The sequence below is a fragment of the Lissotriton vulgaris genome, chromosome 1_1, assembly GCF_964263255.1.
Source record: "Lissotriton vulgaris chromosome 1_1, aLisVul1.2, whole genome shotgun sequence".
In the NCBI taxonomy this organism is placed as follows: Eukaryota; Metazoa; Chordata; class Amphibia; order Caudata; family Salamandridae; genus Lissotriton; species Lissotriton vulgaris.
In genome coordinates this window covers 1,929,590,336-1,929,617,815 of record NC_141685.1, presented here as the reverse complement: position 1 = coordinate 1,929,617,815, position 27,480 = coordinate 1,929,590,336, and positions in this window count along the sequence as shown.

Below are 27,480 nucleotides of genomic sequence, written 5' to 3'. Positions count from 1 at the left end.
AGTGTGGTGGAAACATATTTCAGTACGATCCAAACAGATCAATACAGTAGATGATGACATTTACACACATTAGCGTTTGTGTGCTGTATGCTTTTATCAGTAAAGCTGTATGTCTGTGAAAGTGTAATAGTCATTTCAATTGATGATGTGTTGTCTTTGATGGCATTGTGCTACCTCACCATAGATACTCCACTTTACCCCACTCCACTCTACTCTACCCTGCACCACTCCATGCCACTGTACTCTAAACTGCACCACTGCACGCTACTCTACTCAACTCCACTCCACATTGCTTCACTGCACTCTACTTTGCACCACTCCACTCTATGCCACTGTTAAACCTGACCCTTTCTGCAGGGTCATCCCCAAATATTTTTGCCTTGCCTTCCTACTATTTTTTGTGCTACATTTGCTTTTGTTGGCCTTAGGACTCTACCACTGCTAACCAGTGATAATGGGTTTGTGCTCTTTCCGTAAAACGCATTACTTTGACTTATACCCACTTGGCATATTTAATTCACCTGTGAATCCCTAGTGGCACTACCTGAGCCCTGGGTCGGTCAACTAATTGCTAACAGTGGGTCTGCAGAACTGATTGTGCCACCCTCTTCAGTAGCCCTTTAAACATGTCTCAGGCGTGCCACTGCAGAATCTGTGTGTTAAGTTTAAACAGCCATGTCGACCAATCCGAGTTCTCCACTACAGAGCCGGTTGTCCGTTACCCACGCAGGGGGCCTCCACTAGTAATCTGGGGGTCATATTTGACAACAGCTTGTCATTTGATTCTTAGGTCAACAGAACAGTGAACTCCTGCTTCTAGCTTATTAAGAGCTTGAAAAGACCTTCCCCTTTCTTCCAGAGGATTTAAGAGTCACAGTGGTCATTGCACTTAGAACATATCGACTTGACTACTTAACTATCTGTATTTTAATGCCAACCAGTATTCGCCCAATAAACTGCAGGTCACACAAAATGCAGCTACTAGGTTGGTGTTGGGTGTTCCTAAACATTCCTTGGTGAGGGAAGGATTGTGGACTCTTCATTGGCTTCCAGTGAGGAAGAGGTTGCTTTTTAAAGCCCTGTGCTTGGTTTCAAAGCCCCTTAACCAGCAGGGCCCATGCTATTTGAGAACCACCTTCAATTGGTATCTTTCTAACAGATTATTGAGATGGGCTGGTCAGAGGAAAGTGATTGTAACCAGGCTCTGGATGAAGAGATAAGGTGAGCGTGCCTTTTCTGTGCCAACTGTCAGACTATGGAATACACTCCCTGCTCATATTGTGGGCCATAATACTTATTCCGTCTACAGGAGGCACCTGAACATTTGGCTCTTTTCCCAACCTTAGTTCCTTCTGCTTGTCTCCCCATTTGCTCCTGCTGGTTATAGTGCTTTGATTTCTCTTTGGTTTTATGTGCTTTACAATATCCAAATTCAAATTCAATCTACTCTACACCACTGCTTTTGTCACCTTTGCACTCAGTGCCACCCCACTCTACTCTGCACAGCTTCACTTTCCTCTGCATCACTGCTCTTTATGCCAATGCACTCTACACCACTTTACTCAAAACCAATGCACTCTACACCACTGTACTTCTATGCCAATCTACTCTTCACCTCTGCACTCTACACCACTTTACTCTACTTTGCAACACTTTATACCACAGCACTATACGCAATTGTACTTTACATCACTGTACTTTATGCCACTGCTCGCTATGCCACTCTACTCTACACCACTGCACTCCACGCCAATGCATTCTATGCCACTTTACTGTACACATTTGCACTCTATGACAGATTACTCTGCAACACTGCACTCTCTGCCATTGAACTCTGCACTACTGCACTCTAAGCTGTGTCTGTGTACTCTATACCACTCTGCTCTATGCCACTGCCCTATACGCCACTCTATTCTAAACCACTGCACTCTACGCCAATGCACTAAATACCACTTAACTGATAACCAATGCACTCTATGCCACAGCACTCTACTCCAACTACTCTGCACTACTGCACTCAATGCCACTGCATATGCCTGGGCTGAGTTTGCAGAGTTTTCTGCACTCCCCGAAGCACACTGAGTTCCAAAAAACTAGCGAAGTGTAGTATATTCCTTACTCACGCTCACCAATGTTAAGTTGACGAACGCTAGGGAGGAAAATCCAACACTAGACCACCTCCCAGCGAAATTGCTCAATGCGGGTGGTTGCGGATGGTCAAGACCGCTTGTGTTGAGAATTCAACCGGTCGCGTTGAGGAAGCTGCCGCTTGAGTAGAAAATCCACCTGAGTGGCAGAAACAAGCAGCGTCCTCTTGCGTTGTGCATGGTGCCATTCTGGGCAGACACGCAGATCTAAAAATCAGTGCGAATGGCGTGACCTAATGCACTCCGATGCTTGCGGAACTCTAAGAAGCACAGCAGAGTTTTTTGGTCACTTCAGGGAGTTCAAAGTAGCGGAACTCTGCAAACTCTGCTCAGGCCTACTACTGTACTCTAATCTGCAACACTCCATTCCACTGCACACTGAGCCATTCTATTCTACTCTGCACCACTGTACTCAACGCCACTGCTCTCTGCACAACTCTACTCTGTGCCAGTGCACTATATGCCACTGCACTCCATGACACTCTACAAGACTGTGCTCTCTCCTACTGAACTCAACACTACTGCACAGTAGGCCACTGTATGCTACTTTACTCTATACCATTGTGGTCTATGTCACTGCACTCTACTGCACTCTATTGTACTCTGCACCACTGTACTTTACATCACGGCTCTTTGCACCACTCTACTCTGCACCACTGCACTATACACCACTGCGCTTTACGCCACTGCGCTCCACGCCACTGCACTCTATGCCACTTTACTCTGCAAGACTACATTCGTCACCATTAAACTTAATGCCACTCTACTCTGCTCCACTGCACTCTATGCCACTGGACACTACCCCACTCTACACCATTGTGCCCTATGTTACTGCACTCTATGCCACTCTGTTCGACTCTGCCCCAATGTACTCTATGCCACTGCCCTTTGCACCCCTCCACTATGCACTACTCTACCCTGCACCACTCTACTCCATGCCACTGCACTCTATGCCACTGAACTCTGTGCTGCTGCACTCTATGCTCCTGCACTCTGCTCTGCACAGCTCAACTCTACACCACTCTTCTGCACCTTATGTCAATGCGGTCTGCATCACTCCATGCCACTCTAAACTATTCGACACCACTGCACTCCACGCCACTGCAGTCTATACCCCAGTACTCTACACCAGTGCACTTAATGCCACCCTGCCTAGCACACCTCCACTCTATCCAGAAACACTCCACACTACTTCACTCTACTATGAAATGATCTATTCAACACCACTACACTACACTCTATGCCTCTGCAATCTACGCTGCACCACTCTACCTTTGCTACTGCACTCTTCGATACTCTACTCCCGTGCTCTCTAGGCCAATGCACTGTACACCGTTTTGTCTAAACAAATGCACTCTATGCCACTGCACTGTATGCCAGTCTACTCTGCACCAGTGTACTTTACACCACTTGATACTAGGCCACTCAATTGTACTCCTCTCTATTGCGCTCTACTCCATTAAACTCTGCTCCACTCTATGAGATTGTACTCAACTCTATGTCACACCACTCTACAACACTCTACTCCACTCTATGCCACTCTACAACACTACTCCACTCTACAACGCTCTATGCAACTCCCTCTATGCCATTTCGTGCAGTTTTACTCCCCCCTTTTCCACAACATACTACTCCACTCTATGCCACGCCACGCTATGCCACTCCACTCTACATCAATTCACTCTACAACACTCTCCTCCATTCTATGCCATTTTACTCTCCTACACTAATTCACTCTATGCGACTCCACTTTATGACAATCTACTCTAGCCTATTCTACAACACTCTACTCAACTCTTTAGAACACCCTCTATGCCACTCCAGCCTGCTCTGCACCACTATATGACACTCCATGGCACTTCACTCTATGATAATCTACCCCACTCTACACCACTCAGTGCTACACTAATCTATGTCCTGCCACTCTATGATACTCTGCTCATTCCACAACACTCCACACCACTTCACTCCACACCACTCAACTCTACTCTACACCACTCTACGGCTCTCCACGCCACTCCATAAAACTCTACTCTACTCCACTTTACAACACTCTTTGCTGTTCTCCTTTAACCCACTAACTTTAAGCCATGCTGAAAAGCAGCGACAGCGGTGTACAACATAGCAAAAATATATTGACAAATCCAATAACTTTGCGTAGGCAAGACCTAATAGCGTAACCAATGCTTGTTTCTAAGAAAGTGCCTAATTGTTTTGAGTGTGTACCTTAGTAGTGAGGTCTTTTCAGGAGGGTGATCAAAATGTAACTTATATGTGTCTAAGAAGAGCTGCCATGTTTTGGGACATAAAGGAACGCTGGAATATTGATTGCCTCATGTACATTTAAGAACCATACATAAAAACATTAAGGCATTTGTGAATGACCCTGATAGTACAGTCAATACAGTAGTGCAAAAGCTTAGGGGGGCTCTTACTTAGATTTGCAATCTTTAGATTGTGCCACTTGTGGCCCAACCAGAAATGAAACATAATCGTGCAACTTAAATGGGCGCCTGATAATTGCTGATTTGTGCTGGATGTAGTGATTAGCAGATGACAAAATTGCCCCTAGTTCTAAATTGAAAAGTTTTTTCCTATTCTGAGGTGTGCAATACAACATTTTATTTTATTTGCCTTCCTGCTTTTTGCCAGTCTTTAGCTGGTGAAAATCAGGAGGGCAAATACCCACATCGCTTGTAATATCTGACCTTATTTTAAAATATAACTGGAGTTTGTACCTGAAAACATCATGGGCTGTATTAAGCATTTTCATTGTTTGCGTCAGCTGCACCTTTTAAATGAAAATGCACCCTATTATGATGAATGCACTGCCCCAGGGCAGCCGTGAACACTCACTGCCCTGAGGCAGCACATTCATGTGAAAACACGAAGCGACTGCTTGCAGCCGCTCCGTGTTTTCAAAGTGCAGGTGGCAACCCGCCTGCACCTTTGAAGGGGATTAGAGATTCCCTTGCAGGCGGGTGCAGTCATTGACTGCACCCACCTGCAAGGGGACATCTGGGGGGGGGGGTCCATAGGACCTCTTCCCCCCCAGCCAGAGACTGCTCTCACGGGCGCACTCACAGTGAGCCACCTAGAAGTTGGGGCACTGTGAGTGCGCCCCCTGAGAGCTTCTTTGCCTCTGCCCCCACATATGTAATATTGTGCAGGGGCAGAGGCAAAGGAATTCCCTCATTTGTATAGGTAGGTCCAGTGTTTTAAGTGTGCCAGCGCTCTTGGTATTACTGAAGAGGATGCACCCCTTCCTGTACTACCAAAGTGCCCCGGGCGCGCTAAGCCGGCACAAACGCCAGTTCTAGTCCAATTCGATGTAAGGAAGCAGATATGGATATTCTATTTCTGCTACTTGTATCTAAAAGACATAAATAGTAAATCCCATGTTGCTGTGGTGAAGCCCCTTGAACATTTACTGCCAAACAAACATGCATCCTCAAAGTGCAAAAACATTTTCTTAAACGCAGGGCTTTTGAACTCGAAGTGCATTCAATTTATGTAATTTTCTAATTATGCAAAATTCCCCAAAAATTATGCAAAATCCTCAAAATTTGGACAATGCAACGTTAGTAATTAGTGCTATATTTTAGTATGAAATTAGGTCTGGGTAAAATCAATATTATGCTGGCATAATTCGGGTCACTTCGGGAATTTCTTCTTCCGCTTCCAGAAATTACGCCATTACACCACTTTGCAAACTTAGATGACATTTGTAGTAAAATCTTACCACTAAACTCACCTTTAATGGCAAAAATGTACAGTGAAAGCACAAAAGCAACAGAATGTGAGCAACATGCACCCATTTTGTACACAAGGAACCATTTACTCTTGAAAAGAGTAGCGCAACAAAACACAAGTTGCAAGAAACAGCAGCTTGCATTTTGACCAGTTGTGTTGTTGCCATGTGCTAGGGGAAACTTTTTGCTGCAAACGTACTTACACCTCGTGGCATAATGTCATAATTTAATTCATTTTAATTACCAAGTGTAAAGCGAAACAAGATTACTCTGAATTGGCGAAATCTCTCATGGGCCTGTTTCAAACATTCATCAAAAATGAGCCATTGAAATTTTATGAAGTTGCTCTAGCTACCAGACTTTCAAATCAGTCTTTCTATGCAGGTAAAATGTGAATCCGAATTCTGCTTATGTCCTACAAAACAACTTCGCAATGGATAGCATCAGAACGGATGGAACACATATTTCATATAGTCATTCTGTTATAGATCGCTTTAGTTGTGCTTGCTATAAAAAAAAAAAACAAATAATAATGCCCCCTTTAGCTATACAACGAATAGATGAATCCTCACGAAAATCTCAGTATTATCTATGAAAATTGCAGAACAATTTGTGGGCCAACATAATTGACTTCCAATGCAGATATAGGCTGGCTGGAAATTGCTTTGAAACATGTTATATCAGGTGATTGGCATTCTGCTGTGCTTCAAGCTTTTTGGCCTTGTCTTTCTATTGTGATCTAGAAAATTGTTGCTGGGCTGTGCCGCTCGAGGCTCTCGGCCCAGTTAGCTATGCTAAAGCTCGAAAGAATAAAATCAATACATGTTTAGTGCGTGTATTGGAGTTGTTCTCCAAACAACCTACTTAGCGTGCTGATCACAACTCTGAAACAACATGTGGAGCCGCAACAATTTAGGAATCAGGAAAGTCAGGTTTTCTCCTTAATCAGATTTGTCTCTGAAGCCACCTATTATTTCTCGCAGGGACACCGTACATCAACGGATCATGACAGCTGTACCCACCGCTGGATTGCGTCCCTCCTCCGCGGCCGCCCTGGAGGGGCCGCGCGTCCAGGGCTCAGCCGCTTCAGCTGCTGTTACACAGCAGTAGAGCTTCCCTTGGAGAATGAAATTATGCTTCTGCGCAAAAAGAATGGCCGAATCTTAGGCAGTGAGAAAGTAGGACTCTTCTGAAAACGAAAACACACTGTGAAGGCTCCTGGGGGATTCGTTTTGTGGTAACTTTGGGGTGGCGTTCTGCTGTGACTGATGATGGAAGATTGGCTAAAGTTGTGTGTATAATAGCATGGGCACGACGGCGAATGAGCAAACTGTGTTTGTAATCCCATCTTATTACAGGATGCAGGAGGCAGATGCTAAATTAGAACATGTATCGCAGAGATTTTGTAACAAAACATCACCGGCTCTATTTGCAAATGTATCGATCCGCCACGAAAACAATATTCTGCCTTCAGATCAGTTTCAATCAATTAAGCCTTGTAAGCCTTGTTCAGGTCACAATAGCTGCACCTCAGATGGCGCCAGTTCAAATATCCTGTCTGGTCAAGCACATGACATTTTGGTGGCGAGGAACTATATTTGTACAACACTCAGGGGACTACTGCCTGCTGCCAACAGCCCTTACCTTACCAGATGTCTTCTCAAACACATTTTCTTTAAGAAGCACCAGTTTCTTAAAGCAACACTTACATCTTTTTTTTCCTTTTTGGGAATGCAAATGCAGTGATGGTTGTAATCTGTTCCTTGCAGGCCACCATCCCTCTGTTTGCAGCCAATCATAGATTACAAGTAGTGACCTGCCGAATCAATATTGATTTGCAAAGGATGTTCTGCTACCTCCGGTGACTGGAAATGTTGCTAAGGGACCTTCTACTACATAGGTCGAATCACAAAATGCAAGACTAGTTCTAAAAGACAGGGCACAATTTGCTACCACTTTCTGAGACCAGTCGTTACCATATCAGACACCCCTTTCTACAATTTACACGTAAGAGTTTACATTCTGAGGAGGCTACCAATCTGATAGTTGCGGAAAATGTTGCACAAGGATGTTATCTTCTTCATCACCAATTTCTATCCTCTAGCCATCTCACTTGGCATTCCTCACAATTCTTCACGCATGGACTAGCCAATGTCCAGTTAACTCAAGGGCAATGGGATGCTGCTAAGACTACATTGAAATGAAGAAGAGCCAAGAGATGTAATGTCAAAGACCTAGACATTGGAGGGAATACACCTTTTATAATCACATAGTTGAATAATGGTTCAGCAGACTACTGTGCTGGGGAACAAATTGCCACCTAAATAAATGTGAATGGAGAATTCGAATTCCCATCATAATTCAGTGCCTCGAAGTGAATGATAGTAAAATTATTGTGACAGCGAGGATATTCTTCTCAGAAGCCAGCTTAAAGGATAAATGCCCACATTACCTCAAAACATCCTGGAATGGCTCATAGTGTCCCTATTAGCCTGCAAGCAGTCATAAAGCTTTTGATAGTCAGATGGGATGTTGTGTTCTGTAGGAAGAAAGGACTGTGTCTGGAAAATCAATTATACAAGACAGAGTCATTCCAACAGATATTTGGGATGTAGAGAAACAGCAAAGTGTCTGACACTCTTCAGATGTTATTTCGACAACACAAATGCCTGTCTTCGGTTCATCTTTCCAAAACGTTATGCTCCTGTTGTTTATTTGCTTGATCAGTTTTTGTTGTGATGCTATTTCATAGGAGTCTCACCTTTGATGTGGTACTTCCTTTCTCTTGTATTCACTTTAAAGACTGGGAAACAGTTAGGAGACTTCCTAGGCCCTGGGTTATATTACTACTGAGTGTGTCGCACGGGACATCAGGAGACAGTGAAATCATTATATCTGGGCTGTGCCTACAAGGCCTTCAGGGAATTTTGCATGAAGGGGGGATTTGAATATAGAAGGGAGTCCTTGGTTTTACACTTAAAAGCACTTCATTCTCAGAGAGCTGACAATTGATAATTTGCTGTAGGAGGCAATGAAACCTTTTATATGATACAGGCCCTGTATTTGTATACCTATGCAACAATAGCAGATGCTCTCTGGTTAGTTCATGCAAATCCACCTTCCTCCATCAAGTTAAAACAACCAAGTAATAGCTCTGAATTTCACCAAAAAGCAGGAGCCATAGTGTGTAAAAGATGCCCTCAGCGCTGGCGCTAAGCATGGACAGTGAGGGCAACTGACCAGGGCCCGACACTCAGCACACGAACAGGGCGCCCTGCACCAGTGCACCCCAGCCAGGTCACGGCACACCAATCCTCTTGGTCCTCATCCGGTTAAGTGGAATGTGTGCCTCATTGCAACTGGGACCAGGGCCTCACAGCGCTTCACAATAGTTGCAAGGCCCAGTGGAGGGATCGCCTTCCCTGGGCCCACTTACAAGACACATTCTGAAGGTTTGTACAGCAATCTGTTTGTACAGCAATCGCACTGCTCATAGAAAGGAACTGCAGGATGCCTATTGTCAGACTGTTAGTGTCCTGCCTAACAAAAGAGAGTCAATTATCACTCTTTCAGCCCTTTACTGGCTTTGAAAGAGATGTCTGTCTATGGCTGGGAAGGAGGAGATGTAGAACAAGAGGGGGCCTGCACAATGCAGCTTCAGGCACAGTTGAACTATTGGGATGAAAAAACAGCCACCAGATATAAACTGCCATACATGTGTTAATGAAAACCATGCGGGTCACCTAGCTTGGGAGTATAACCTTGGAGTCTTTTTCTACCATTTAAGCCTGCTTAAAATGGAAACAAATTGTAAGATCAATGGATGAAGGCACAGAGAGAGGTTGTTTGCCCAGGATGAAATAGTTTGTTCATTTAGTAGTCCTAAGTCTGCAGCACACTACTCTTGGTGAGCATACTTTGTTGCTTGACACTTCTCTTCTCTACACCTCCCCCCCGTAATATCAAGTCTGTTTTTAACCACATGCTTATTAGAAGCTTTTATATTGTCTCTAAATATTTCTTATACAACCTTGCCGAAAAGAGAGCAGAGGAATAAGTTCCAGAAACATTATTGCCCAGGAGGACACAATTTGGCCAAACAAAGAAGAAGGGATTTAAAACTGTGTATCCAGGTTCTACATTTCCAAATAGTTAGTCCACATGTGGGAGGGCAATGATTCTGATGGTCCAAGAGATTGCCTTTACCAGGGAAACGTCATTGTGTTGTAGGACCAACACAGCTTCAGAACATAGCTTTTAAGCAATTCCTTCTATCCCTGCCATCGAATGTAGCCAGTAAAGTCAGCACCTCCTCCGGATATACCGTGTTGGGGGATTTGAATCTACACTTCGACTCCATCTCAGACCGCTCAGCTGCTACTCTATTAGATGACCTAGCAGCTCTTCAACTCACTCAACGCGTTCCCTCCCCTACCCACGAAAAAGGCCATTTATTAGACCCAATTTTCTCAAACTGCTCGGAAATCACAGTGGGCCCAGGAATCACTCTACCATGGATGGACCACTTTTTAATCCCTTTTAAATGGACCACACTTAAACCCTCTCCTCCGGCTTCCACCACCAAACTCAGGCGGGCCTGGTCGCGCCTCGAGATTGATAAGTGGTGCACAAAACTGGCTAGCTCACAACCAGAAATCCAGGATGATCCCGCCTTAGCAAACAAGGCATATACCAACTGGATCTCCCAAACTCTTGACTGTACGCTCCCAATGAGCAAGACTGTACTGAAGCGATCTCAAAAAAGCGCCCCGTGGTACACCCAATCCCTCAGAGAAAAAAAACGTCTCTGTAGAAGAGCGGAAAGACGCTGGCTCTTAGATAAATCAGTGGATAACAAAACTCGGTACCGGGAATCTATAAACGAGTACAAATCCCAGATAAAAACAGCACAGTCGACGTACTTCGCCGAAAAGATCCTGACGGCTAGATCTAAACCTAAAGAGATCTTTCAAATCATTAAAAAACTAACCAACCCATCCCCAGCAGTACATGTCGAGAAATCGGCCACCCAGTGTAATGACATCCAATGGACTCATTTACTCCCGGCTCGATTTTAACAACGCACTCTACCTGGGTGCACCTGAATATACCCTTCGAAAACTTCAAACTGTTCAGAACAGCGCTGCCCGTCTCCTACTTAAAATCCCACAGAGACACTCAGCTAGGACCGGCCTAATAAGCCTCCACTGGTTACCGGTCCATCAGAGGGTTCTGTTCAAGGCGCTATGTATTGCCCACCAAGCCTTCTGGGACATGGGTCCTATCATCACCCGTAACCTGATCAGTCAGTATATCCCTAATCGGAGTCTCCGCTCTAGCCAGACCCTCTTGGCAGCTGTCCCAAGAATAAAGAGATCCAGAACCGGCGGAAGAACCTTCATGTACAATGCAGCGAAGGCCTGGAATGCTCTACCTTTTCATCTCAGAGCCACCCAGAACCTTAACATATTCCGCAAACAATTGAAGACCCATCTCTTCACATCTGTTTGCTAAAACTCGCTATCTTCTTCTTCTCCTCCCTGTTCACAGTAGGTTTACGATTTCCCTAGCGCTTGGACGCCCACGGGCAACAATTGCGCTCTACAAATTCCCAAGTTTACAAGTTTACAAGTTTATTTCAATCATATTTAGGTAAAGTGTGAAAGCTAAGATTAGATGTCAAGGTTTTTAGTGCCAGGAATAAAAAGTACCCATTAAACAAGGTCTGGTGGCAGGGGAGAAGTTGTCAGGCGTCACAAGTGGTAGGATTTGATATTTACCACTATTGCTTCAAAGAGTAAGGCTTTTTCATTCCATTTAGATCCCAGAGTTGTTCATTTTCTAAACCTGTCATTGAACTTTGCAATACAAAAAGTCAAGGTTTATGCCAGGAGATGGTAAAGGGATTGGAGCTCAAAAGCAGCATGAATAGTAATCACAATCAAAAAGCTCAATCTCCAGCCTAGTTGCTTTTTAAAATAGCATGATTAAGAGGAGGGGGATTTAAAATGAAACGCCAAAAAGTTGCCATGTGACTTATAGCCCATGCTTCCCAACAAACATCTTCTAATGCCTTCATGTGCAATGTGTCTCCATTTGGGGCAATCGCACAATTACTAGGCCACTACATCATCAGACAGTATCAGTCCACAAACAAGCTACCACTCCTATCACATGCTGACTGTTTTTGGGTTTGTCCATGTACACCTCTCCACAGCCTTTTGAATAGGTTTGAGCTATGTAAATATCACATACATAATACAAATATTAATGCACTAATCTGATAACAAATTGTTAACATTTGGTTAAAGATAATTTTTGGCGAGACCTACACCGATCTTTTCCACCCAGTGTAACCTATAATGTATTTCCCCTTAACAAAATCTCACAAAATACATGTTTTTATGTTATTAGGGTTATTATTTATGCTTTTATTATTTTATTGATTTACACACCAGGAGCTGTATGACAGCATGCAGCTCATATTCCTGGTTAGCTCTTGGCACAGGAAAGTGCACCGCATTATAGTGAATCCGCTGTCCGCAGGGCAGCTGCAAATTCGCCCTGCTCTGGGGGCCGCACATTCAAGTGAAAAATGGAGCGACTGCTTTGAAGCCGCTGTGTGTTTCACAGGGCAGGCGGCAACCCATCTTCTCTTTGAAGGGGGACTAGAGATCCCCTTGCGGGTGGATGCAGTGAGTGACTGCACACACCTGCAAGATGATGTCTGGGGCATCCATGGGATTCCCTTTTCCCTCCTTAAGAGGGCTGCTATCAGGGGGCTCACTCACAGTGCACCACCTCTTAGGTGGTACAATTTCAGTGCGCCTCCTTACAGCTTCTTCCCCTCTGTGACTGTGTCTGCATTATGGCAGAGGCACAAAGCAAAAGGGATTCCATCATTTGCATGGGGCCATGCCACCATGCAAATGAGGGAACGCCTTTGATGATAGCGCTGGAACTTTATTTATACTAGGACTATCGGAATTACAAAAGAGGGTGCACAAGCTTTTGCGGCCTCTTCTGTAATACCAAAGTGCCACAGGAGCACTCAAAACGGGCGCAAAAGTCCATTGCGCCCCTGGGCACTCCGTTAATAGGGCCCCAGGAAGGTTGTTTCTTACAAAGACGCTTCAAGTTGCCAGAGGATTACAATTGATTGCAGTTTCTGAGATGTAATTTCCTTGGACGTCACATGTATGCAAATTAGAGGGGCCTCACACATTCCCTTTCTGCCTAGGGCCCCACAAATTCTAAAACTGCCACATGGTGCACTGCCCTGGTCTGCACCATGACACGCTTTTAAATGGGTGTGCTGGGTGGAGACATGATCGGTGTGCTCTATTACAGGTATGCACTGCCACCAGTTCAGGCACAAACTCGTGCCTGCCCGAGGTCAGCACATTAGCGAAAAGAAGTTTGGCTGATTGAAGCAGCCGGTCCACCTTTTATTATACAGGTTTCAATATATCCTGCCTTTCAAAACAGGACTGGGATCACCCTATGGACGGATGCAGTGTGTGACTACACATGCTTACTGTGGAGTGTCCAGGGGGGTATCGACCCTCTTTGCCACTACTAAAACATTGCCTTTGGTGGGCACACTAACAGTGCACCACATCTTTGTGGTTGACAGTCAATGTGCCCCCTGGCAGCTCTTTTGGCTCTGCACCCACATCTATATCATGGCAGAGGTGCAGAGGTGAAGCTTTCTCTCATTTTGCTTAAGGTAATTCTCCGTGCAAATGAGAGAAGACCCCATACTGATCGTACTGGCTATACATGGGCACAGCGCGATCCAAATTACAGAAGGGTCTGTGCAAGTATCTGCAGCCCCATCTGTCATAGCAATGTGCCCGGAGGCCACAGAAAGAAGGTGTGCATGCCTGTGAGGCCTCTGCGGAACTCAATATAATACAGCTGCACATGTCCTTGATAGCTGGACTATCATCCCTTCATTGTGCTAATATATCTTGACAGCTAGACAAATGAACATGGCATGGGATTTTCAGCAACAACTGCTAACAAGGTTTACTTTCATAATATTATCATATGAATTTGAATTTTGTCATCTCTTTCTCTGATTAACTCTCACTTTTTGTGTCACCCAAGGGCACAGTACAGTTTACTAGCCAAAGAGCAGTGGAGATCTGTACATGGTCAAAAACAAGCATACAATCAATTAGTAAAAGGAGAGGTAGCTTTGTTGAGGATGGTTCATGCATTGTGATGAAGTGTTCTTTAAAGATATGAGTTTCTTAAAATGGAACATGTTTGGGTAGTCCTGATGCATACAGGGATGTATGAAGATGATAGTTTCTTTAGGGAGCCTGCTTACGCAAAGCTTTTGTACACTAATCAATCTCTACCTCAAGGAAGGACAAGTGCCTAGTGTCTGGAAAAGGAGATTGTGAACCCTATTCGTAAAAACGCTGCAATGCCATTGTCAGACCTGAAAAATCTCCGCCCGAATTACCTCCTACCCCATCTGAGTAAGATGACTGAGAAACATGTAAACACCCACCTGTCTAAATACATCGAGGGAGCAGACGGTCTGGACCCTTCCCAATCTGGGTTCACATCAAACCACAGCACCGAATCAGCTCTCCTCTCCGTGACTGATACCATCTGGATGTCACAATATAGAGGAGGATCCATGATTCTGGTGCTGTTGGATTTGTCTGCTGCCTTCGACACGGTGTCTCATGATATCCTTATCAGTCGCCTGAAGAGGGTAGGGATAGGAGGAACTGCGTTAGCTTGGCTAGAAAGTTTCATCACTGGCCGCTCACAAAGAGTTCGTTTGGGCTCCCATCTTTCCATCTCCAGGGAGCTCACCAAGGGGGTTCCACAGGACTCATGCCTAAGCCCCACATTGTTCACTGTGTATGTGGCCCCTTTGGCTGAAATTGTGAGAGAATTTGGGTTCACACCAATATCATACGCAGCTGATACTCAGCTGCTGTTTCCCTTTCAGACACTAACGCCAGCAGTTAAAAATACCTTTGCTGCTGGGATGAGAGCTATATCCTATTGGATGACCTCTAACTGCCTACAATGTAACGTAGGTAAGACAGAGGTCATGCTCTTTGGAGAGGCCCCGCTCCTATGGTCACCTGAAAGGTGGCCCCCCGAACTAGGCCCTGTCCCCATCCCCAAAGAGGTAGTAAAAAACCTGGGGGTCCGACTTGACCAGTCCCTGACACTTAAACACCAGGTTAATCAGGTGACTGGATCCTGCTTTGGGGTCATTGGACTTCTGAGAAGAGTTTTTCCCTATCTAGCAGACTGTCATAGGAAAACTTTAGTCCAGGCACTGGTAATCAGAAGACTGGACTACTGTAATGGGCTGCTCATCTCTACCAATGAAGAACAACTAAGCAGACTACAGGTAGCCCAAAACACAGCGGCCAGACTAATCTTGAATGTTCCACCCAGAACCCCCTCACGCCCTTTATTGAACAAACTTCATTGGCTGCCTATTCGCCAGAGGGTGAATTTCAAAATATGCTGTATAATCCATAAATGCCTGTCAGGCACTGGCCCCAAGTATTTATCTGAAATTTTCAGACCCTATGAGCCTGGTCGCTCTTTGCGTTCTCAGACCCAATCCTTGCTTCAAGTACCACGGATCAAGAAGGAAAGACAGGGAGGCCGAGCCCTCTCGTACCGAGGCCCCACTCTCTGGAACTCCCTGCCTCTTACCCTTAGACAAAATCCTAATTTAGCTTCCTTTAGGAAATGTTTAAAGACACACCTGTTCCTGACCATGTAGACATCCTTCACTGCCTGATGATCTTTTCTCTGGATATAGCTTTGGTAAGAACAAAAAGGCGGAGATACCCCTTCGGGGGTCGAATTCCTGCGCTATACAAGCATATAAATAAATAAATAAAAATTCCAGATCCTGGGTGCATTGATGGAAAAGGCCTGCTGCCTTGTTTTTTTTTACACTTCTTAGTCTGCATCCTCTTTGTGGGTGTTCTGAGAACCACCACAGATGGTGAGCTTGTCTGCAAGATAAAGAGGAGTGCTGGTAGTGATTGTTCTGTAAATGATGGAACTGGTTTGGAAGATGGTGCGTGCCAAACAGAGAAGCCAATGGTGTCCCATCACGAGGGGGGTGATGGAATAATTATTCTTCAGGCTCTGGATGAGACAAGCTGTAGCATGTAGAATGACTGTAAGTGGTGTAATTGTGGAATCCGGGTGAAGAAGAATCTAGCATTACCACCATCCTGATGAGAGTGTACAGTGGCTTGAACAACAGTTCTGAAGTTGCTTTGTGGAAGAAACATTTATTTATTAATTTATTTATTTATTTATTTATTTATCTGTTTATTTTAGAAGTGAGCTGGTACCAGGTGATTGTAAGTTTTGGCAATATGTTCCTTGAGGGTGAGGTTTGAGTCTAGGATGAATCCCAAGTGACATGGCATTTGGTGAAATGTATTGTTTGTAAACATCAAGGTTCATGTCATCAAGCCTGGTTTGCACTGTTTCTTGCTTATTGTTCTTAACAAATAACAGAAATTCTATCTTGGTTGAGTTGAGCTCCAGGCCTGGATGATGGTCAAGCAGTTTGAAAAGCATTGGATGTCTCGAGTGGAGACTTTCAAGTAGAGCTGTGTATCATTGGCATGTTGGCAGGCCTTAATGCTGTTATCTTTAAGAGGATCACCAAGTGGCTCCATTTTAAGGTTGAAGATGACAGGAGACAGTATGGAATTTTGGATGACTCCACTGGTAATAGAGGTCTTTCGCGAAGGGGAGGTATCCATGTAAACAAAATGGTGTTGGTTGGAAAGGTAGGAAGTGAACCAGTGAAGAACATTGCTGTGAATCCCATTTGAGGCACCAGGGTGCCTATGAAGGTGCAATGGTCTACTGTGTCGAAGGTAGCTGAGAGGTCCAGCAATAGTAAGTAAGCATTGTACAAGATGGCATCTTGTACAATGTGTAGGATAGTATTATTTGCGTTGCAGCATGAAATTAAGCCAGACTGGTGGCCAAGCAGGAGCTGGCTAGCACCAATGTGATCTTGGAGTTCAACACAGACAGCTTTTTTTAAGGTTTTGCCAATAAATGGTAGGTGAGTTATGGGACGGTGGCTGGGGAGGTTATCAGGGTCTAGTGCAGGTTAAGTTAGGAAAAGGAGGATCTGGTCTCTCTTCTGAGTTTCTCTGAAGATGGCTTGAGAGAGGGAGGCATTGACTATGGTAAGTAGGGATAAGAGAGCAGCCCCAGAGAGAGCTTTGCTGATGGATAAAGGAAAGGCATGATCTTCACAAGACATGACTTTGAGGGACCTGAGTATGTCAACAAGAGCTGGAAGAGAAGGCTGACCATTGTGAGTGTTTACAGGAAGAGGTGAGTATAAGAGATGAAGCAGCCCTGATGTTGCTGAATAGGTGGGACCGGCAGGGGGTTGCTGCAGAGCTTGATTATCTTGAACAGCATTCTGTTTTTGTAGGTAGCTTGTTTATTGGGTTTAGTATAGTTTTTTGATTTTGCGGATATGATGAACTGTCTGAGTGTTGTGCACAGAGACTTCAGTATCAAGAGGTCAGTGGGAGTTCTGTTTTTCTTCTAATTTCTTTCCTGTCTGTGGATGGGTCATTTATTGACGCAGGTTCTTAAGAGTAGCGGGTCCTGAAGGTTTTCGCTTGGACTTCAGTGCTGTCATAGGTGTGTGGCTGTTTACATAGCTTTCAAAAATTATTGTTGAAGGGTGTTGGCTTCAAACGTGGAGTTGATAGGAAGATTGGTGACTTCAAGCCTTAGATTGTCAATGGAGACGTTTTTGAAGGACCAGAAGATTTGATCTTCTCTTTTGTGTTGACCTTGGTATGATGGCAAGTTATGAACAGAGAGATAGGTATGGCAAAGTGGTTGGTTCAATTCAAGGGTATCAATGGTTTGTCTAGCTTATGATAGGTGGTGAAGTTTGAGATGTTTGGTGCATGGATTCCTACAGAGTGAATGTTAATAAGCATGAGTTGGAATGTTTGCGATTCTAGTTTGAGAGTGTGTGGCAGTTAGTAGGATGTGTTCATGGTTAGATTGATATGTTGTGTGAATGCTGTGTGAGTGTCTGGGTCTTTTAGGTCTGTGAATGAGGGGATTGGCAATATGCGGTGCCTACATGAGGCACATGATTTTATCTTGTATTATTCACTGGAACAGGAGTTCTGCCCAATGCCCTTTATGGCCCCAACAGGTCAAAAAAATCAACACCCATGACTGTCTCTGCCTTTTGCTGGAGATACCTGAGTGATAGATTGCCCTGAAGAGATGATTGATGAAGGTAGAAGGCAGGAAGTAATGTCTCTTCATGTCCAGATGAATGATGTGAAATCCAATGTTGTTACTTCCTATTCAGATGGATGATGTCAAATTATATTGTTCTGCTTGGCTTCATCTTTTAAATACAGTTTTATTGGAAACTTAATGATTTTACTTCTTGTGCAAATGGATGAAGTAAAATACAATTATGTGTCTTTATGTGCAGGTAAATATTATGAAATCCATCCGTGTCTCTAGCTGTGCAGATGGATCATTGGAAATTAGGTCTTCTTGCTTGGCTTCATGTTTTAAAGACATTTTTGGTGGAAAAGCAGTGATGTCACTTTCTTTGCACATGGATAATGAGAAATGCAGTTATGCGACTTGTGCAGATGGTTGATGGGAAATGCAGTTATATCACTTCGTACACAGATGGATGATGGGAATTCCATTGGTGTCACTTTATGTGCAGATGGATGGCGGGGAAAAACGTTTTTTTTGCTTGGTTTTGTCTATTTCTGGGGAGGAAGCCAGTAATGTGCAGATGGATGATGGGTAATTAAGAATCTAGATTACAGAATCTTCATGATGGGAAAAATAGTCATAATTTGAAAGCTTGGCACTTAGAAGCCACTGCTATCAATCCAGTGGCTTGGACTGATATTGTCACACTGTCAATACAGGCTCATCGCATAGGATGAAAAAACCTCTCCTGCCACGTTTAGGAAGTCAATGGCATCATAACTTGGTACATGGAATGAACCCTTAATAGACCAATTAAGAGAGGCTAAATGGGTTTTGCAACATACTGCTGTACTGAGAACACTCAAAGGAACACCCGTATTCAAATAACCTGTGTGTTGTGCACAGATTCAAACCTAAGATATTTTATACTGTTTTCATAGGCACTCAAGTAATGCAAAAAGGGCACTTTGTAATGAGTTCCTTCTTTCAATTCTCTTAATTGCTTAGAATACATCGGAAATTAAGCACAATTTGACAAACTGCTTTTCGTGGAAAAGGCTGTATCACCAAAGCCACAGTAGTGCATAAAACAATTCTAAAACAATGCAACAAAAAATGCATAGAGAGTGCTACAATCATGCAGATTAGGAACACATTTATAATTTTCATGAACATTCTACCTCCCAAAGAAGACGTCCATACCTTTTTTGTCAGAATCTTCTTCCTGTGAAAAAGAGATAATTAATATTACACTGAGAAAAGTGTAATGGAAAGAAGATCTGATCTGCTATCCATCTTTCTCTATTAACATGGTTACACGTGATTTCTGTAAGAGATGAGGTGGGAAATAGAGTCCTAATTGTAGTTCATATTAACATATCATATGAGATGGTCATGTTTGCAATAACACTTGTTTAAGTACACCTCAGTAAACGAAACATGCACACTTTGCAGCTGGTCGAGGCTCCCACAGTGGGCCACTAGAGTGGTCAGCTCTCTAGTGCCACTTGGGCACCCCATACCCCCCGCCCCTGTCAGGGGCAGGGACTCTGGTTGGAGTCCCCCCTCTCCAGCCTTGTAGCGGCGCACAGGGGGTGTCACTTCCTGGGCACCCAGGACTTGGGGAGGGTATATATCCCTCCCCTACCATTTTGGCGATCTCTTTGATCGCTGTACACGCCGTCCCCTGGTCGTGTTAGGGGTCTTTGCGGTCTGAGTGTCGTAAAGTCGTCATGACCGCAACAGAAGAGAGGTGAGGCGGCATGTTCATCCCCTAAAGCCCCCCCTTCCACCATTGTACCCAGGGCCCATGCTGGTCGCTGTGTGAGTGGAAATCCCTCGGGCCCGATCCCGCAGTGGGCAGCAAGGCGCGCGTGCGGACGTGGCTGCCGTGAGGGTTGGGACGGTGGCATTGGCAGGGGTAATTAATTACATGCCCACGGGTACGTGCCGGATCCCCTAGCCGAGAATCAGTTTCGCACACCTCCCGCTTTCACTAGGGCACAACTCCGGCACCAACCTCTATCCCCTGCCCGCTCCATCTAGTGTGGCTGCCCACGGAGCAGGGCATCGATAGTCCGACTTAATGTAGGCGAGCCACAGCAAGCTGGCTGTGAGTATGCGTTTGGCTGGCTGCGCGGCGCGGGGCGGGGCAAGCTGGACCCGTGGCACGTAGTTCCATGTGTGTCGCTCCCTGGTGGCGTGGCTGGCTTGTGTTCGAGCCCCAATGTGGGCGCAACTTTGGAGTCTCTTCGGCTTGCCCTCCTCCTATTAAGCTTGCTACTAGGGCACAAATGGCTCTGGAATGAGGCCCAGCCGAAATGCAATACACAATAAAGTTTGCCACCCCTTTAACTGATGCGCAATTGGGTGATGCCACTAGGGTCTGCAAAGTAACTTCGCATGTCCCCCAGGACACAGCCCTCCCCCTCCCCCTGCACGTATGGTGGAGGCGCTCCTATGGCTGTCCCGCTGTGCTCGGCAGCTCCTGTGCTCCCACATGGGGAATGAGCATTTTGCCGTCTGGTAGGTCTGGTTGTTGATCTTCTGGTGTACATGCTGTCCTGCCCGTAGGTTGTGCAGTCGGTAAAGTCCGTTAGTGAGGTGAGTGTGGTCAACAACCTACCCCATCCCACCATGTAAGGCCATGGCCGGTGTGGCACCCCTCCTAACGGTAAATCCTTTGCCCCGGCCCCCACAGGAGGGCTGCTGGTGTTGGTACCTGCGGGTGGGGTGCGGGTGAGGGGTTGGGACGGGCAGGGTAAGGGGGGTTACTAACCTCCAGGCCTCACGTCGTACAGGCGACTGTATGGCTGTAGACTAGGAGCGGTACTTCTATCATGTTTCATAGCACGGCCCCCTCCCCCTTGAACCGTGCACTGGAAGCTCCAGAGGCGATGCAGCTAGGGGCAAGCTACCAGCGCAGTGGTTCCGACTGCTAGGCAATAACCGTATATGGATGTTGGCCTCAGATGCCATGCTGAGAATGATGTGTTTTTGACTCATGTGGAAATTCAGAAATTTTTCAGAACTCTACGTCTTAAACAATTTTTTGCTAATTCACCTATGGCACAGACGGTCAATGTTAGTGGTCTTAAATGTCCATCAACCTTTTTTCCATTAACTAACACCATGCCAAAAGATCTAGTAACCTTTGAAAATGTGGTATTAAACGAAATCCAACAACTTTTTCTAAAGAGGAAATATGTTAAATTCAATTTCTCGAAAGAAGAAAATGCTACCTTAAAATCTTTGTCTAGCCGTGACGATTTGATCGTGAAACCGACAGACAAAGGGGAGGTATAATTTTACAGGCAAATCTGACTATGACCGTGAAGCCCTCAGACAGCTTAATAATCCAGATCACTACACCAAACTGAGAGGTGATCCTACAACAAGAATAAGAAAAGAAATACTATCATTAACTACTATGGGACTGCATGGTATGTGGCTGAGCAAAAAGGAGTTTGATTATATGAATAAGAAGGACTATACAATTCCAGCGTTTTATACGCTACCAAAAATTCATAAACATAGCCAAAAACCACCAGGGAGACCTATAGTGGCAGGCTGCCAATCTATATTACAACCGTTGGCAGAATATGTTGAGTACTTTCTGAAACCCTTTGTTTCTCTGAGTAAAGCCTATACACAGGACAGTGGAGATGTAATTGTGAAACTAGAAGGGCAACCATATGATCCTCTCTCGTATACCCTGGTCACAATTTATTTTATTTATTTATTTTTGCAATTTTTAAAGCGCTACAATTACCCGTGGGTGTCTCGGCGCTGGGGGCTAGAAGCTGATACCGGTGATTAGATCTCTAGGCAGAGGTTAGATTGATTATAGTTAATCATGTCGTTGAGAGAACAGCCAAGTCTTTAGTTGCTTTCTGAAGACAATCAGAGATGGGCTGGTTTTTATATTAAGAGGGAGGGAGTTCCATAATTTAGCAGCAGCTATAGTAAAACATCTGTCTCCCCAGTTAACTTTCCTTGTTCTGGGTATCTGAAGCAGATGAGCCGTGTTGGAACGAAGCGTTCTGGGAGTTGCCAAAGGCTTAAAGGAACTTCTAAGGAATTTGGGTCCTGTGTTGTTTATTGCCTTGTAGACAATACAAAGGGCCTTGAACTTCGTGCGACTTCTGACTGGAAGCCAGTGCAATTGGTCCAGATGTCCAGAGACAGAGCTGTATTTAGGAATGGCCAGTAAGACTCTGGCGGGAGCATTTTGTATCATTTGTAATTTGGAAATAACCTTTTTTTGTGCATTGAGGAAGAGGGCATTGCAGTAGTCAGTACGTGAAAACACCAGTGTGGATATAAGTGTTTTTCCTGTAGTTATAGGAAGATGTGGAAGAAGTTTCTTTATTTTCCTTAAGATGTTAAAAGATGATGATACTACAGCGTTCACGTGGTGATGGAACAGGAGTTTGTCATCGAATATTACTCCCAAATTTCTGACTTTGCTGACTGGTTGAGGTGGAGTTCCCAGTTCCTCTGGCCACCATAAGGGGGACCACAAAGGTTGAATATTTCCAAAGAGCATGACCTCCGTCTTAGATGAATTAAGTTTTAAGCAGTTGGAAGCCATCCAACTACAATGGACATTGAAAGTTTATATTCAAGTATGCCCCAAAACAAAGCTTTTATTGTGATCAGAAATACATTAGAGAAACATATACGTCCTCATCAGGTACCTACAGATTTCATTGTCCAATGTGCTAAAATTTGCCTAGAGGAAAATTATTTTCTCTTTGATCGTGATTTCTATGTCCAACAACAAGGTGTAGCTATGGGCGCCATTTTTGCGCCGGACATTGCTAATCTATATCCGGCGGATTTTGAAGAGAGGGTAATCTATGAGAACAATCCCTACAGTAAACATCTGAATCATTATCTAAGGTATATAAATGACGTCTGTATAGTTTGGGATGGCACCGAAGAAGTGCTAAAAAACATTCATGTCTGGCTTAACCAGCAGAATGTACATCTACAATTTACAACAACGAAAAGATTGATTTTTTAGATCTGACAATTTCAAATGACAATAATGTCCTGACCATGAGTTTGTATACTAAACCTACTGCAAGGAATACGTTACTTAAATATAACAGTTATCATCCTCACAATCTTAGAGATAACCTCCCTTTTGTACCAAAAGGGAGGATTATTTTCGGGAGGCCAAAACATTGCAAACAAAATTAATGATGAGATCATACCCCTACAGACTAGTGAAACAAGCCATGAAATGGGCCTGGTACTACGATCGTGGGGCTCTATTGGCCAAAAAGACACGTGCAATTCAGACACAATAAAATCTCAACCTACCACTTGTGTGATGACATTTGGATCTGAATCTAATCAAATCAAAAAGATCATTAGGCACAATTGGCATTTGATCAATAAAAAGGAACCTTTCCTGGCGTAGCAACGGTTTGCGTTCAAAAGGGGGAGGAACTTGGAAGATCACTTAGTCAAAGCCTACAAAGATCCTCCACCCAGTACAATTCAGACACAATGGGGCCTAGCCCCTATTACTGGGCATTTTCCCTGCGGGAATTGTGCAGCGTGTGCAACAACGAATGTTATAAAGGATTGTGTTGTTAATGGCAAAAAAATCAAACTGTATCATCACTCGAATTGTCATACAAAAAAAGTCATCTATTGTCTCCAATGTCCATGTGGGTTAACCTACATTGGTAAAACCACACAGGAAGTTAGAAAACTAATTTTACAGCACCAATCCCGCATAAGATGCAATGTGATTACTGCTCCACTAGTAGAACATTACCAACAGAAAGCACACCTACCTTCTGATATGCAATGGTTTGTTTTAGATGTGGTCAAAAGTACTAAACGATATCATAATGTTGATCGTCTGCTCACCCTAAGAGAGAATAGGTGGATCTGGTTTTGTGACACTGTGGAAAAGGGGTAAAACTCCCTTATTGAATGGCATACCTTGGCTACTTTATAACCTATAGGTATAACTCTGGGTACATATATCAAGTTAGTTTATATATATTTAAAGCGGTCTTTAGCTATACATCAGGCAAAAAAAGACCCTTTTCATATAACTGGTGTTCGACAAGTGGTGATTGCTATTCCAATAGATGATGTTACTTGTTTTCAGCATTATGATGGAGTCGTCTTAGATTCTACTTGAATGACACTTTTATGTGGCTTTAGGATGACGCATAATACCATCAGGCATACAAGAAGATAGCCGTTTTTAAAGCCTTTCTTTATAAGGTCAATCGGGCCAATATATGTACGCGTGTTTGCATATTTATGCATGAGCTTAGACATTTTGACCAGTGATAACAAAGGAGCTATCATGATTTTATACGATAAGATTCGGCATTGGGTGGGTTGTTACCACTCCAAGATGGCGGCGATACTTTAGCGTTTTGAAGTCATCACGCCTAGCTTATCCTCACTTTCTTTAACTAGTGGCTTGTTCCGATCGGATCTAGATTAAGATTATCGGTCGGACTTTGACGGCAGCGGTTAACTTTCTCTCAAGTAAGTCCTTGCCTAGGAACGTTTTGTCATTCACATTGGAGACTTTCTTTGATTTTAGGAAACTAATGTCAGTTTATTATTTGTAGGTGTACAACTCGAGATACACAGACTTGGATAGTAAGTAATGTTAGTGATACGATCACGCTGTTGGTTGCGGCTATATCTATTGACAACGGGTGTAACGCACGGTATATTAATTGAGTGCTGTTTTATTTTACCTGCAGATTGACAAATCCAAATTGAGTTTGTAAGTTCCTTTTGCTCTGGGTCTCTTTGATTGTGTTTCATGAACAGGCTTTTAGGAATAGAGTTTAAATGTTTATCTGTGGTTTCATTGTATAGGGTCGACTACTGAGAACACCAGCTCTGAATTAGAGTGAGTATGATACATAGGTGTTTGAGTTAGACCATTTTAAAGAATTTTGGCAAAGCCCTTTGTAAATATTAAGTGGCTTTTTCAATATTTTCTAGATTTTTGGACATTGAGGTCTGCTTGGCTAATTTAAAGCTTCCGGCTTGAAGTATTCGGTAAGATTTTTAAACTTTGGGTTTCTGTTTTGACCTGTTTTGGGTTACAGGCTGGGGAGCACTCCCTAATAAGTTGGTGCATTATGTGTGCACGTGGCGTCACAAAATTCAGATATTGCATTTTTCACCGTTTGGGTGTCTCTTGTGGTGAGCAGACAATACTTTTTTTGCAGGGATGTAAAGAGGTCATTTATTGATTGTGTTTATTTTGAAATTAGGGATGTGCAACGTTTTCGTCCTGAAGATGGTCCTGGGGAATATGTAAACCAATACTGGACGGAAACGTCGACGCTTAAACATCGTTTTGCTTACAAATGAACATTTATGTTCATTTGAAACCGTCATATGTGATTTGGAGATATTTATGATGTATGGTATTTTGTTTGTCCATGCAACTGAAGCATAAGATGTTATATACTACTCACAATAAGAACTAAAATGTTAGTAGTATAGTGTTGCCATACTGAATTTTGGTCACAATAAATAATGATATTTGAGAAGAATCCCATAAACTGTCTAACATATGTTCACTTTCTGTGACGATTTATGAATAAGAAATAATTGAGAAATAATTCCTATGGGGACACTTGTGTAATTCTATTTATGCTGAGAGCCCGGCACGCATTCCCCAGGTGCATGAGTGGGCCGGCAGGTTTTGCTTCCCTCTCCCCTCGGTATTCTTCGGGTGTGGCAGGATCAGGATTTGCAACTGTTGGGCCGTTGTTGCATAGGTTGTGGTCCCCGGGTCGCATAATGCCCGCGGAGCAGCACGTCTTGCCAGTGGCCTAGCTGCACTGTCCTGGGGGGGATGGGGGAGCCCAATCGGAGCACCATGTGGGGGGCCGCTAGCATACTATGTAAGAGCCCCTGCCCCAGTCGCTCAGTTTAGGCATGCTGCGGGGCCCTCCCCGGGTAATCTGCTGTGATCCTGTATCGGGCGGGCGTCACGCAGGGTTCAGTACACCACATCTCGCTCACCTGTCGGGGAGTCGCTGTGTTTGGGTCCATGCGCCCCCACCCTCGCCTCCTTCTCGGGGGGCACCAGCGGCATAGTGTTGGAGCAATTATGAGGTTATTAAAGCATTCGGTTGCACGCCCGTTCCGTCATCAGCTTGCACATATGTAAGCCGAAGGGTGAAAACCGAGTGAGTTCAATCTGTTTTATCCTGCAGTATGTGCACTTGGAAATACTCGGGCCTGTTCTCTGCTCTACTCTGCTTTTTGATCGACCCCTAGCCCAAATCACATAGAGCCGGACCTACTAATAAACAAATGCACATGTCCATTTTTATTTATTTATTTTATTTGATGCATTTTTATAAAGCGCGGACTTTACCCAAAGGTGTCAGAGCACTGTACAATTAAACCAGTTACATTACATGAGAGAACTGTTACAGCAGGGGTCTCCAAACCGGTCCTGGAGGGCCGGATCCATGCCAGATTTTTGGATATCCCCATTGAGATACATGTAGTTATTTTAAAAATCTGGCATGGATCCGGCCCTCCAGGACCGGTTTGGAGACCCCTGTGTTACAGGAATGGAACAAAAGAAATGTAGCAGGCCATTGAATCAAAACGATGCAGGCAAAAGGAACACAATCTCAAACACAGCAAGCACAGAATGTACAAACAAAATATAAATATATATGACAAATTTACAATGACTAACAAACTTCCTGGTGGGGTCTGAGAAGGAGGGAATTAGTTCTGAAAGTGTCTTTGGAATAGAAGAGATTTGAAGTCCGATTTGAAGATGTCAATGGAGTTGGGGTTCGTGAAAGCCCATTGAGTCAGAAGTCTGTTCCCGCATCTCCTTAATGCAGTCCCAGGGATTTTAAGCTTGTCTATACTATTCAACAAGCCAAGTAATGGCTTTACTTGTATAGCCTTTGTTGGTCAGTCCCCTGACCAACCTATGAGTTACAGAGGGCTGTGTTGGCGGTTGCCTCTAACACGACGTTTGTATAATCACTCGTGGTGCTGGGGGCATAGCCCGCTGTTCGGGTTGTGCTGTGCCCGCCTGCGCAGAGGTAGCTACTGCAACTCCCCGGCCTTGCCCTTCCCTGCCTGAGCATGGCGGGGGAGCTGTTGGCTTTGACTGGGCGGAGGGAGCAGTCTTTTGACTTAGGGGCTCCTAGGCTGTGTTTTCGGCCGCTGGGATGGGGCTTGCTCGGGGTTGGGCATCAAGGACTTGAAGCGATAGGGGTGGAGGTCGCCGTGGTGCTGACCACGTGAGGCACGATAGGTTGCAGGGCAGCCTCGGTGCCCTAGTGTCC